Source organism: Pocillopora verrucosa, chromosome 4 (genome assembly GCF_036669915.1).
Source record: "Pocillopora verrucosa isolate sample1 chromosome 4, ASM3666991v2, whole genome shotgun sequence".
Lineage (NCBI taxonomy): Eukaryota > Metazoa > Cnidaria > Anthozoa > Scleractinia > Pocilloporidae > Pocillopora > Pocillopora verrucosa.
In genome coordinates, this window is record NC_089315.1 from 16,340,818 (window position 1) to 16,352,380 (window position 11,563).

At 39.6% G+C, this 11,563-nt stretch overlaps 1 pseudogene; it reads right to left on the reverse strand.

Moving 5' to 3' along the window:
• Positions 1-9,597: 9,597 nt before the first annotated feature.
• LOC136280317 (uncharacterized) lies at positions 9,598-11,552 on the reverse strand (annotated as a pseudogene).
• Between the last annotated feature and the right edge of the window lie 11 nt (positions 11,553-11,563).

Below are 11,563 nucleotides of genomic sequence, written 5' to 3' on the forward strand. Positions count from 1 at the left end.
TGTTACTCCTGTTGGGAACGGGTCAACTTGAGTGGCTTGAATAAATATTAAGCTATCATAAAGCGCGAGTGGAAAAATCCTCATCGCTTTGCTGCAGAGACAGGGATCAAAAATTATAATCCCTTTTTTGTTATCTCAATTCGACCCATGTTCTTCATGGAATTTACTATTGAGTGTCGAAAGTAATTCGGGTTTGCTTTAGTTTAGCCATAGTTTGCTTTGTGATTGGCTAAGAAAACTCCTGCTTCTTTCTAAGCCAATCGCATTCAAAACTAATCCCAATCGCGACTTGATCATTTGCATTTATCCAAGTTTCACTGAGTTTGCTTGTGTATACGTTGAGTTCTCATTGACTCCGTGTGATATTTTCCGTTCCTCTGATTGGCTGTTGTGATTGCTTCGGTTTTGGTTTACGGCACTCAATCGAAATGTGCTCTAAAACGGACGCTGATACAGGGTAACAAAAACAAACAAGTGTTGTATTGCAACACCAACTAGCCCAAGCTGTTTTCCAGTGCTTGGCACCACATGCATTTTTCCTTCCTAAAGGATCGGTTCAAGCAAGGCAAACATTTGATCGATTATAGCATACAGTTTATGATTCTGATGGTTTTACTTTATTTCAAGCATTGATCGGCCAGGTGTGTTCTGATCCTGGTTTCAAACTGAACCAGTTGTGCATTCTTCCGCGCTCGATAACTTATTGCTATAAAGTGATATGTGGATTTCTTCTTTGCACTTTTTACCCGAGTATTTCGTTTGCAAACGCGTCTGTTTGTTTCCCTTTTTTGTCTTTGTAAGTTGCGTGTTCTTCCGGAGAATGGCTTGCTCTTTCTGTCTCTTGTAAACGTAAACAGTGGGAATAAAGTGATACTTATTTAGCATTTTGTGTTTGTTTTTAGGATGGTTATTTGTCTGGTAAAATGGCGTTTGATGCCGGTGAACTTGAATCTGCCATCAGTAGTGTCATCTTTGAGATAGTTGAACGTGAAAAAAGCGTGTCATCCGCAGCCTCCCAGGTAAGGTGCACAAGTGTTGTTAGTAATGCGACCGTTGTTTTCCAGTGTGTCATACTTAGTATAGTTGTTTGACAAAGAAAGGAGGCAAAAGTCAAAGATAAAACAACTGTGCTGTAGTTTACGTCAAGCGCTCTTTGATCGTCAAAAGTCTCTTGTTTCTGTTGGAAAACACTGTGACTGACAAAATAAATTAGAAGTTTCTGTTAGTCATTTTGGTTATGGTGATTGGAATGTTACTGAACTTTGTGCACGGTCAGCAGGTCTAAAAAAGTTAAACAAAAACATGCAACAAAGAGGTGTGCCTGGTTTCCGGAACCCTTCATTTCTTTACACTCTGATGTCCGTTTTCTTAACTTCAAAGCTTCTCTTTTCCAAGACATCCCATCTTTTTTTTCCCCTTGTATTATAATCATACTTTCCTTAGTGTGTAACACTGTTTTCATCAGAGACCAGTCATTTTTTATCTTTATCTTTGATTTAGAGAGAAAGGGTCTTCGTTATTTTTATCCAGTCATTTTGAAGCGAAACAATTAGTTTTAGTGATTGGGTGGGTGTGTTTGATTAAGAAATAGTAACAGTTTCTAGACGTCTGAGAAGAAAGTGTGCTACCTGCTGTCATAAATTGTGTAATTATGACGTCACAATGCTTGCGATGTACTTCTAAGTTATGAATAAAACAACACAGCTGTCTTGACCATCGCGTGTTACTTCGTAGTTACAATAGTTGTAACATTGGTGCCGTGACCAGGATGACAGAGGATATAACCAAAATGATATCGATCCGAGGAGCCTACAAAGGACACTGTACGCAAGACTTTAAAAAAGCAGAAAAACTCATAGCTGCAAAGGATTCAGATCCCGCTGAGTTAGAGGCACTTGTGGACAGACTCACACGAAGAGCTGGGGAAATAGCGCACATGGATGCTAAAATTGTAACGAACGATACGCTATCCCTTTCACTCGAAAACATGATCAAAAAATCGGAAGCTATCACAAAACTTACTAAAAGATCCACGATCAGCTTTGCATCAAAGTTGTTTGATCCCCTGGGATATGTTGAACCCATTACAGTCAAAGCAAAGATCATGATCCAAGATCTATGGAAACAGAACTTAAGCTGGGATGAGGATGTCCCAAGCGATCATGAGAACCAATGGCTAAACTGGATCAGCAATATCAGCAATTTGACGTCGATTGAAATACCCAGACCATACTTCCTCACAGACATTTCTACACGGCAACTTCATATATTTTGCGACAGCAGCCAACTAGCTTACGGAGCAGTGGCTTACCTAAGAGGAAAAACAGGAGCTGAAGTATACACTGCGTTCGTTATGGCTAAAACCAAAGTTGCACCTATTAAAACACAGACCCTTCCACGACTGGAACTGTTAGAAGCACTCTTAGGAGCGCAGTTATCTGAATATCTGACCAAGACACTACAACTTACAAAAACCAAATGCGAAGTCACATACTGGAGTGATTCCCAAATAGTATTATCGTGGATATCGTCTACTAAACAATTACCACCATTTGTTAGTACACGAGTCCACAAGATAAAAGAAATAACATCCCCGACTACATGGCGATTTTGCCCAACATCGATGAATCCAGCCGACTTGTTGACTCGGGGACTTGATACCAAAATGTTCAACGAGAAGAAACAACTATGGTTTCAAGGGCCTCCATGGCTGAGAAACCCAGAGGACACATGGCCTCCACAACCCGAACCATCATCAATCCACACAGAGTACGAGAACCCACAATTGGCAGTTACAATTATGGCAGATATTAAAGAAAATCCCAACATACTGAACATCATTGAGTTAACAAAATACAGCACCCTAACACGTGTAGTCAGAATTACTGCCCTTCTTGTCCTCTTTGCAAGAAAGTGGAAAACACCTGAAGCGTATAATGATAACATTCTCACCACAAAAGAAATGCTGGAAGCCAGAAATTTGTTACTAAAAGCAACTCAACAAATAACTTATCAAAAAGAAATATCATACCTAAAGAACGGGGATAAATTCAAAGAACCTGCCATCGTACGACAACTCAACCTTTATCTTGACGCTGAGGACCTACTTCGCTGTCGCGGACGGTTACAGTACACAGATCTACCCCACGATACAAAGTTTCCCATTCTCATGCCAAAAGACAATTATTTGACTTCACTGATAGTCCAATCTATGCACAAGACGGTTATGCATGGTGGAGTTTGTGAAACATTAACTCAGCTAAGACAAACATATTGGATTCCACAAGGTCGACAGTTGGTTAAAAGAATCATCTCCAAGTGCACAACATGCAGAAAAATCCAAGGACCACCATTTCGATCTGTACCTACACCATCTCTACCCAAACCGAGAGTTCTACAATCACAGGCCTTTCAATTTACTGGCATCGATTACGCAGGTCCTCTTTATGTTCGCGACCAAGGAAATCGAACTTCATCCAAAGTTTACGTTTGTCTGTTCACTTGTGCCGCAATACGAGCCGTACACCTCGAGTTAGTAGAAGATCAGACAACCCAAGCCTTTCTTAGGGCATTCAGAAGATTTATCAGTCGACGTGGAGTTCCCGAATGTATCATTTCTGACAACGCAAAAACCTTTAAAGCTGGAGCTCAAGAACTCCAAACGATGAAAAATCAGGTCCTCAAGCCAGATGCATCACAACAGTTCCTCGCCAACCATAACATAACATGGAAGTTCATAACAGAACGAGCCCCGTGGTGGGGAGGATTCTACGAAAGACTTGTTGGACTAGTAAAAAGATGTCTCAAAAAAACTATATGCAAAGCCTGTCTAAACATTATTGAACTTAACACAATACTCATTGAGGTTGAGGCAGTGTTAAACAGCCGTCCCTTGACATACCCTTACGTGGATATTAACGATGCCTCTCCTTTGACCCCATCACATTTCTTATGTGGACACCGTCTTCTGGCATTACCAGACACAAGAGTTAGCGTCCAAGAATCAGATCCAGACTATATTCTGCCTGATGTTTCTACAAAAGAGCTAACAAAGAGTGCAAAATATCATGAGAAAACGATACAGGCTTTCTGGACACGTTGGCAAAAGGAGTATCTGACAAGTCTACGTGAATATAACGCTCATCAAAGGAAAGTGTCAAACAACACCACAGTTTCTATAGGAGACGTTGTTCTCATACATGATAATATGCCACGTAATCAGTGGAAAATAGGTGTCGTTACTGATTTACTTAAAGGGAAAGACGGATTAGTCAGATCTGTATCTTTAAGAATAAGTTCTGGTAATACACTGTTAAGACCTATAGAGAAACTTTACCCATTGGAGGTATCCAGCGAGAACAATACACAAAGTATTGAAAAGGAAGACAAAGAAGCTATAACCGATAAACAACGCCCCCCAGTACGACTTGCCGCTCAGAAAGCAATTCACAGAATCCGGGAACAATCAAAGGAATACTTGACCTGAAAGATATTTATTACGAAACTATTCTTAAATATTTCTATTTTGCTAATCATTCCATACTATTTCTTATCTAATCGGCCCGGGAGAGTGTCATAAATTGTGTAATTATGACGTCACAATGCTTGCGATGTACTTCTAAGTTATGAATAAAACAACACAGCTGTCTTGACCATCGCGTGATACTTCGTAGTTACAATAGTTATAACACCTGCAAAGTGTAACAGGAGGAGGGTAACCAAATTACTCGATTTTTGTTAACCCTTTACACCCTCGGAGTGATAAGCATCTAATTTCTCTTTGCTGTATTACCCACGAATCACACATAAGGGTCACGAGAATAAAGAAAATGATCACCAACCAAGGAAGCTCTTAATTATTAAACAAATTCTCCTTGTCAGCACCTTAGGAAATGTATAGAGAACAGTATGGAGAATATGCATACTGATGTTAGGGTGTAAAGAGTTAATAGCGTTGTAATCTTTTCCTCATAGAGTTTGATGTCCCAGTTTAGAGGTGTTGGTCCTGACTACAACAGGCTTGTCTTTAACATCCAAGTTTCCTGGTTTTATGAAAATGGAACAAGCGGATTACTAAGAGTGAGATCGTTTCCCTCTTAGTTTACTTCGATGGTTTTAAGTTCTTCACTTTTGTTGTAAAAGGAAGTCCGCTTTCCAAATCAGTTCTTCGCAACGTCCTTTTGGCTGAAATTCTTATTCTAGCACGTAAAGCCCCCCCCCCCTTACCTTAACCCTTTTACCCTTTAGATTGACCAGCATCTAATTTCTCCCAACAATATCACTCCTAACTCACACATCAAGGTCACGAGAATAAACGTAATGATCACCAACTTGAGGAGCTTTTGATCGTTAATCAAGTTCTCCTTGTCAGCACCTTAGGAAATGTATAGAGAATGTAGGGAGAGTGTGCATATTGATGTTAAGATGTGAAGGGTAAATGCAAGTCAATGCTATATGTTAGGTTTCCGTAGATGAAGGGTCAAATTGTTCTCTGGCACTGATGAGAAATTTGTAGGAACTCTGATTTTGGCTTTTGTAGTAGTAATGCATTCACTTTGGGTTTTTTCGGCTGCTTGAAGTCGGCCAATTTGCACAGTTGTCGAAAGAAATGTACTTGTGCCGTACAACCCATGGCTCAAGCATACCAAGCTTCTGATATTGATTGCCCCTTCGTGATTGGTTTTATTTTTCTGCAGAAATCTGTTGAAAAGGATACCTCAAGTATCTCTAGAAGACCTAATGAGAGTGGGACACAAGTATATTGCGCCATTATTTGACCCAGCCCAGTCTTCTGGTGCCATCTGTTGCCATCCATCCAAAGTGGAAGAAATAAAAGAAGAATTTAACAGGTGGGTGTGAAAAGAAACGGCACTACCACTGATTCTTACAATAAAACGCTACTGTTGTGCACATCACAACGTGATGTTATTCTAAACTTTTGTTACAACACCTTCGCAACAAAGCTTACACAGCTTTAGGAAGTCTTCAGTCAGACAGAGTAGGACTGAAATCTCTTCAATCTCGATAGACGATTTGTATGGCTATGTACAAGTTTGAAATTCCTTCATCACGTTCATTGTGTTTCGTTATTATCCTAGACGCTTCAGTGTCACACTGAAACTCCCTCTACGTAAGTGCACAAAGTAGTACTAGTAAACTGTAAGGGAAATCTAACGAAATATTCGAGGTGGGAAAGGAGGTTAGGAGGTAACCTAGAGGCGGAGCTATATTGTAATTTTTTATCGTGGTATGGAAACCAATCAAGCGATGTGGACAGCCTAAACTTTGAACCTTCGATAAGTCAAATATGGTCAAAGTTCACTCGCTTTCAGTACACAAGATTATTAATAGACTAAGGGTATTTTTGGTTTTTTTGTTATTTCAGTATCAGCAAGCCCCTTAGTGCGGTAAACTCACTGGAAGAAGAATTCACTTGGACAACGTGAGCGATTATTCAGTGAGCTCAACACCATGCAGCCATATATAGCTCTTACGGATCACAGATCACGGAACACGGAACACGGAACACGGAACACGGAACACAGATCGCATTTGGCGTAGTGTTGGTTGGTGATGTGTAAAACTAACAGGCTCCTGATGACCGAAGTTGGGAGCGAACTGCTAAAAAATCTATTCGCGCGTAAAAGGTTCGCGAACTGACGAACTGTGAAACTTGTTTTTGTCCCAGATGCTCCAAGTCAATTATTGGCCTGGCATCCAATCAAACTGAAATTAGCATTCCCAAGGATCTGCAGTAACTATGAGATGCTGGGCATTTAGATTAACCTATAAAGTGACAATCGAGAACACTCCGCAAATCATGATTAATCGAGAGGAAATTAAACCCGACAGCCTTGTCAAACTTTCTAATTGTAAGCACTGAAGAATGTCATAGGACACTTTATAAATAAGTCACAAGTTACAAAGTACATCTTTTATGAGGGTCCAACACAGGCTTGGTCGGATGCGGGACGAAAAATTGGGATGGTGGGATGTGGGATACGAGAAATTTTAAAGGCGAGATGTGGGATGAAAATAGGTAGGCGAGACCCGGATATGCTCCGTTTCCAAGGCGAGATAGGGAAGAGGACGGGTATAGGCGAGATCATAATTAAGCTCAAGTTACGCGTTAACCGAGACATTGAAAAGTATCTATTTCCTTTAGAAACGAGCTTTATGAATACTCCCGTGCAAACTGGGGTTGACAGGCCTAAATGACTCCAGAGTACGTCCAGTTTTCTTTGTATTAGTTACAAGTGTTTACACGACTTCATAATATCTCCGGTTTTCACGCCTTCGTTATAATTTTCTCTCTCACAAGTATGTCTGAGTGAATGCCCTTTCTGTATGATATTATTGGCGGTTCTTTAAAGATTTCTCTCGGCAGTGGTTGTTGCTGTACTAAATGCCATTTGCTCATAAGAATTTCTTTACGGTTTGGAACGGTTGGATAATATTATGTTATTACAAAGGGTAAGATTTTATTGTTTGTTTTTCCTTGTTAAAGGAGGGCCCGTTTACGTCGTTCAAGTTTCACTTGTGAGATTGTTTTTCGGGTAGTCTCTCTCAGTCAGTTACATTTTGAACTGTTTGATGTTCTCCTCTACTTTTCTTTGGAAGAACTAGTCCTGGGGAGTCGTAACACTTCGCCTTTCACGAAGCCTTTCAGTGCTCCTGGTGGGTGACACATTGTGTAGAATTGCACACGAATGTCTCCGTTGGTTCAAATTGGGTTCTCATGTTGAAACTGACTCCCTGTTGAATCTGTCACCCTTATAGATTGTTGTGTCTAAGAAAATAGCTTCTGAAACAGATGTTTCACCTGCAAATTTGATTGGTGGGTGGTGATTATTTGCTTGTTCAATGAAATGGTTGACGACGTATCTGTTGGAGTGCAAGAGAGATATTATGTCGTCGATGAAGGCTTTCCAAACAAGCGCCCGACTTGCATCTAGATTTCAGCCATGAAGATATTTACCAAAGCTACTGCCGTTTTGGTACCTATAGCGCTTCCATGAGTTTGCAAGTAACTTTGTCCGTTAAATTGGGATGGGTTTTCCTGCAAAATCAGTTTAAGTGCTTTCTCTAGTTGACGCTTTGGAAAGAGGGGTGGGGGTATATTTGTTTATAAGCTCGTAACGTCCATTAAAACGAGTATCACTTCTTACGGAAGCTTTGTTTTTTTCTATGAAGTTGATAAAGTCTGTTGTATCTTTGAGATTTGACCTCTGTTGTTGTGCAATCGGCTGAAGAATTTTATTGATGTACCAGGAAAACTTTTCTGGACATGTTAGTCCTTCGGCAGGTGGAGTTTTAGTCTCGCTTATATAGACCGTAAACAACCGTTTCTTAAGCCGGCTAAATATACGTTAAGCAAGTCTTTTCTTCCCTCGGTAACGAGAGTACCTTATCAATATTGTAAAGGCTCTAATTTGTCCATCAGTTGGTGGTGAACTAGAGAAACTTGAGTTTCACCCGGCAGGATCGGTATGAAAATGTTCATTGCGGCGGGATGGCGGGATGGAATGAAAAATAGCATCGGGATGCGGGATGAGAAAAGTCGTCTTTGGTCCCTCTTTTATGTACCGCATTGTTCATATCACTTTTTCATTCATGACCTGCTATTTGCAAAGTAAATTTTAGCTTAATGTTTTAAGGTTAACGATTTAACAAAGCTTTAAAAGACCCGAAACAGTTTTTGCGTAATTAAGTACTTCGTCAGTGTCAACATACACAACGATGTTTTTGAAGCTCTACTCTACAGTTCCTTTAGTCCAGAAACCCTTTTATAGGTGAAAGATTAAACAAAAATGAATTGATAAATGAATGATTTAGCATTGAGAAATATCTTTTGAAGAAGCTATGTAAGCCATCTTTTCTCTTGCCTATAAAACTCCGAGTTTTGCCTCGCGGGGCATTCTTCATGATTATCAGATGTTTTGTACGTCTCTTTTTTACTCTGGATAACTGCGATCGACCGGTGAGATTGGTATTATCGTCAAGTCCAAGCGCTGTAAGGCCAGTAAAAACGTCAACGCCCAGCCCTTTGGTCAGACACTGCCACGAACTTCGATGAAGGAGCCTGTCAAATCTTGAAACAAAAGGGCATTTTTTCTGAACGCGTGTGGAAAGGCGCAATGTCTAAATGCTGTTTATGCATTTTTTTTTTATCATACCATAAGGAGGAGGTTAACATCAACTTAGGTGATAAATGGACAAAGCTTCAAGGCTATCTTTGTACTTATCAAATTTTGTGCATTTTGTCCATAAAAATCCATGTCACACAATTATTACCATTTTAACACAAGTTTTATTCAGAGAAGTCTGCAAATCTACCCTGTAACAAATAAAATCCGATTGTATTGGAGAATACAAACGAAGCGACAAAAGCTTTTGCCGCTTTAATGATACGTTGATGATTAAAGCAAACAGCTGCGAGTAAGTTGTCGCCTACAATAATTACACCACTTACACTAACTAAGCTTTAATTGCCTAATAAATTAAATTGATCATGTTTTTGGTTTGGTGTGCAATATTGAGTAAAGTACTACAAGGCCACAGTCACTGTAAACAAACCACTTGCTTTCCCATTTTAACTTTCTCACTTGAGTTGGATATACAGTGTCCCATCCTCGTTCTCTGCCAACATTCCTCTCTCAATAAGATCCTCTACCATTTCATAATCAGTCAGGCGGTCTCCCAGTTTCTGAGTGAGGTCAGTATAAGGACTTGCTCGCGTTTCATTGGTTGGGAGACTAGTAGACAAGAAAGGTTGGTAAGCAGGTAAAAAGATACAAGAACAAAGAACAGAAAAACATGACGGAAATAGTGTGGGAAATAATTGGAGTGGAGATGGTTAAAATTTTAAATATAACCCATACCAATATTTATCTCATCGTGTTCAAGAATGTGTAAAGGACATTTGTTACTCAATTATCTAACGCCGGAATGTTGATGCGTAGTGTAATGGGGTTTAGAAATGCTTATCATAAACCGAGGCACAATATATTTTGGATCCAGCTGCTTTACATTTATTTTTGTTACATCCATTTTGAAATCAATGATGATCTTTCTAATCTGATTGGCTCTAATTACAAATCGTAACACTTTTTGCTCTAAATCGCATCTTTTTCCCTGCCAACGAGGAAGCCCTACTAAAATACAACCAATAATCAGATTTCAAGGCTTGTTTGTAGAAACCAATCAAATTGTAGGAAAATGAAAAAACAACTTTTGCAACTTTCTACAAACCAGCCCACTATTGGATCAATAAAATATGTAGACAGACTAAAAAATCCTGTATCTGAGCAACTGAACTTTGCGAGTTCAAAATGGATGTAATAAAGTGGTAAATGAACTGACTGGAGTGCAAATTTTGTCTGAAATTATAGTTGTGTCTTTATATCAGACTCATGCTGCGTACTCGTTTGATTTAGAAATCACGCATATGATTTCAGACCAAACTGATAAATGTCACCTTAAAAAAGCCTTTGTATTTGGTCATTAATCTCAATTTTTTCTTCACCACGAGAAGGAGCATTTATTGGTATCAATGACGTAATTCGCGGCCGCACAGCATTGTGAGAGTCACTGGATTGTCAACATGAAGTGACAAATCATAATCTCTGCTTATTCTCATCCTGACATTCTGTCCACTTTTAATTTGACTTTCGCCGGTTACGTTAATGCACAGTCGTTACTGTTCTTGTCCAGTGCTTTAGGCGATTATGTTTCATTTTCATATTGCATCATCTAAACTGCTATGCTCTAATGCGCTTCACAACACTTTGCGGGGGACTTTGATCAGAATGCACTTAGAAGTTTACAAACTCTTTAAAGGAAATTTTGCAGATGCTCTCATTTCTTTTTAAATCAAGGCAAGACAAGAACACCGGGAGCTACGCTCCCTACTTGTTGCCAAAAAAAATTGTGCCGTGTCTTCTTATTTGCGTTTTTGTGTTTGTGCTTCTGGGACATTCGTATTCATTGTTATTAGTTTGGGTGTGTGTGTATGTGTGTGTTTTTTTCGGTAAGCGTAGGTAATTATTATTCTTGGTATTTTCAGCGGAATGTTAGTTTATCCTTGCGCTGTAGTTTGTTATTTTACTGCTCGTTCCTTTTCTTTTTTACATAGTTTTAGAACGTCCAACCACAAAATCTTTGCAGTGATTGAGTCAAAACTTCCTTGTCAGCTGTAACTCATAGAGGGAATGCATTATGGCGTAAAACTATGTATACCGTAAAAGCTGTGAAATCAAACTTTGCTCTTCCCTTTGAATGACTGATTCGTTCCTGTTTTCATCTTCTTCAAAATTTCCATTCGCATCCTCACATCCTCCTGAAACTCTTCATAACTGCTATCACCGAGATTTGGGATGGAATTTAGTGCTTCAGCTTTCAAACCGGTGTAAAGATCCACTCTGAATTCTTTTGTCAGCGCCTGCCATGAGCCGCGATGTACAATCTTGTCAAGCTCCTCTCGAACATCTCGAGGAAATCGTTTTAGGCGAACTTTTAATGTATTTTCCTCCGCCATAGCCATATAGTTGTTTCGAAGCCTTGA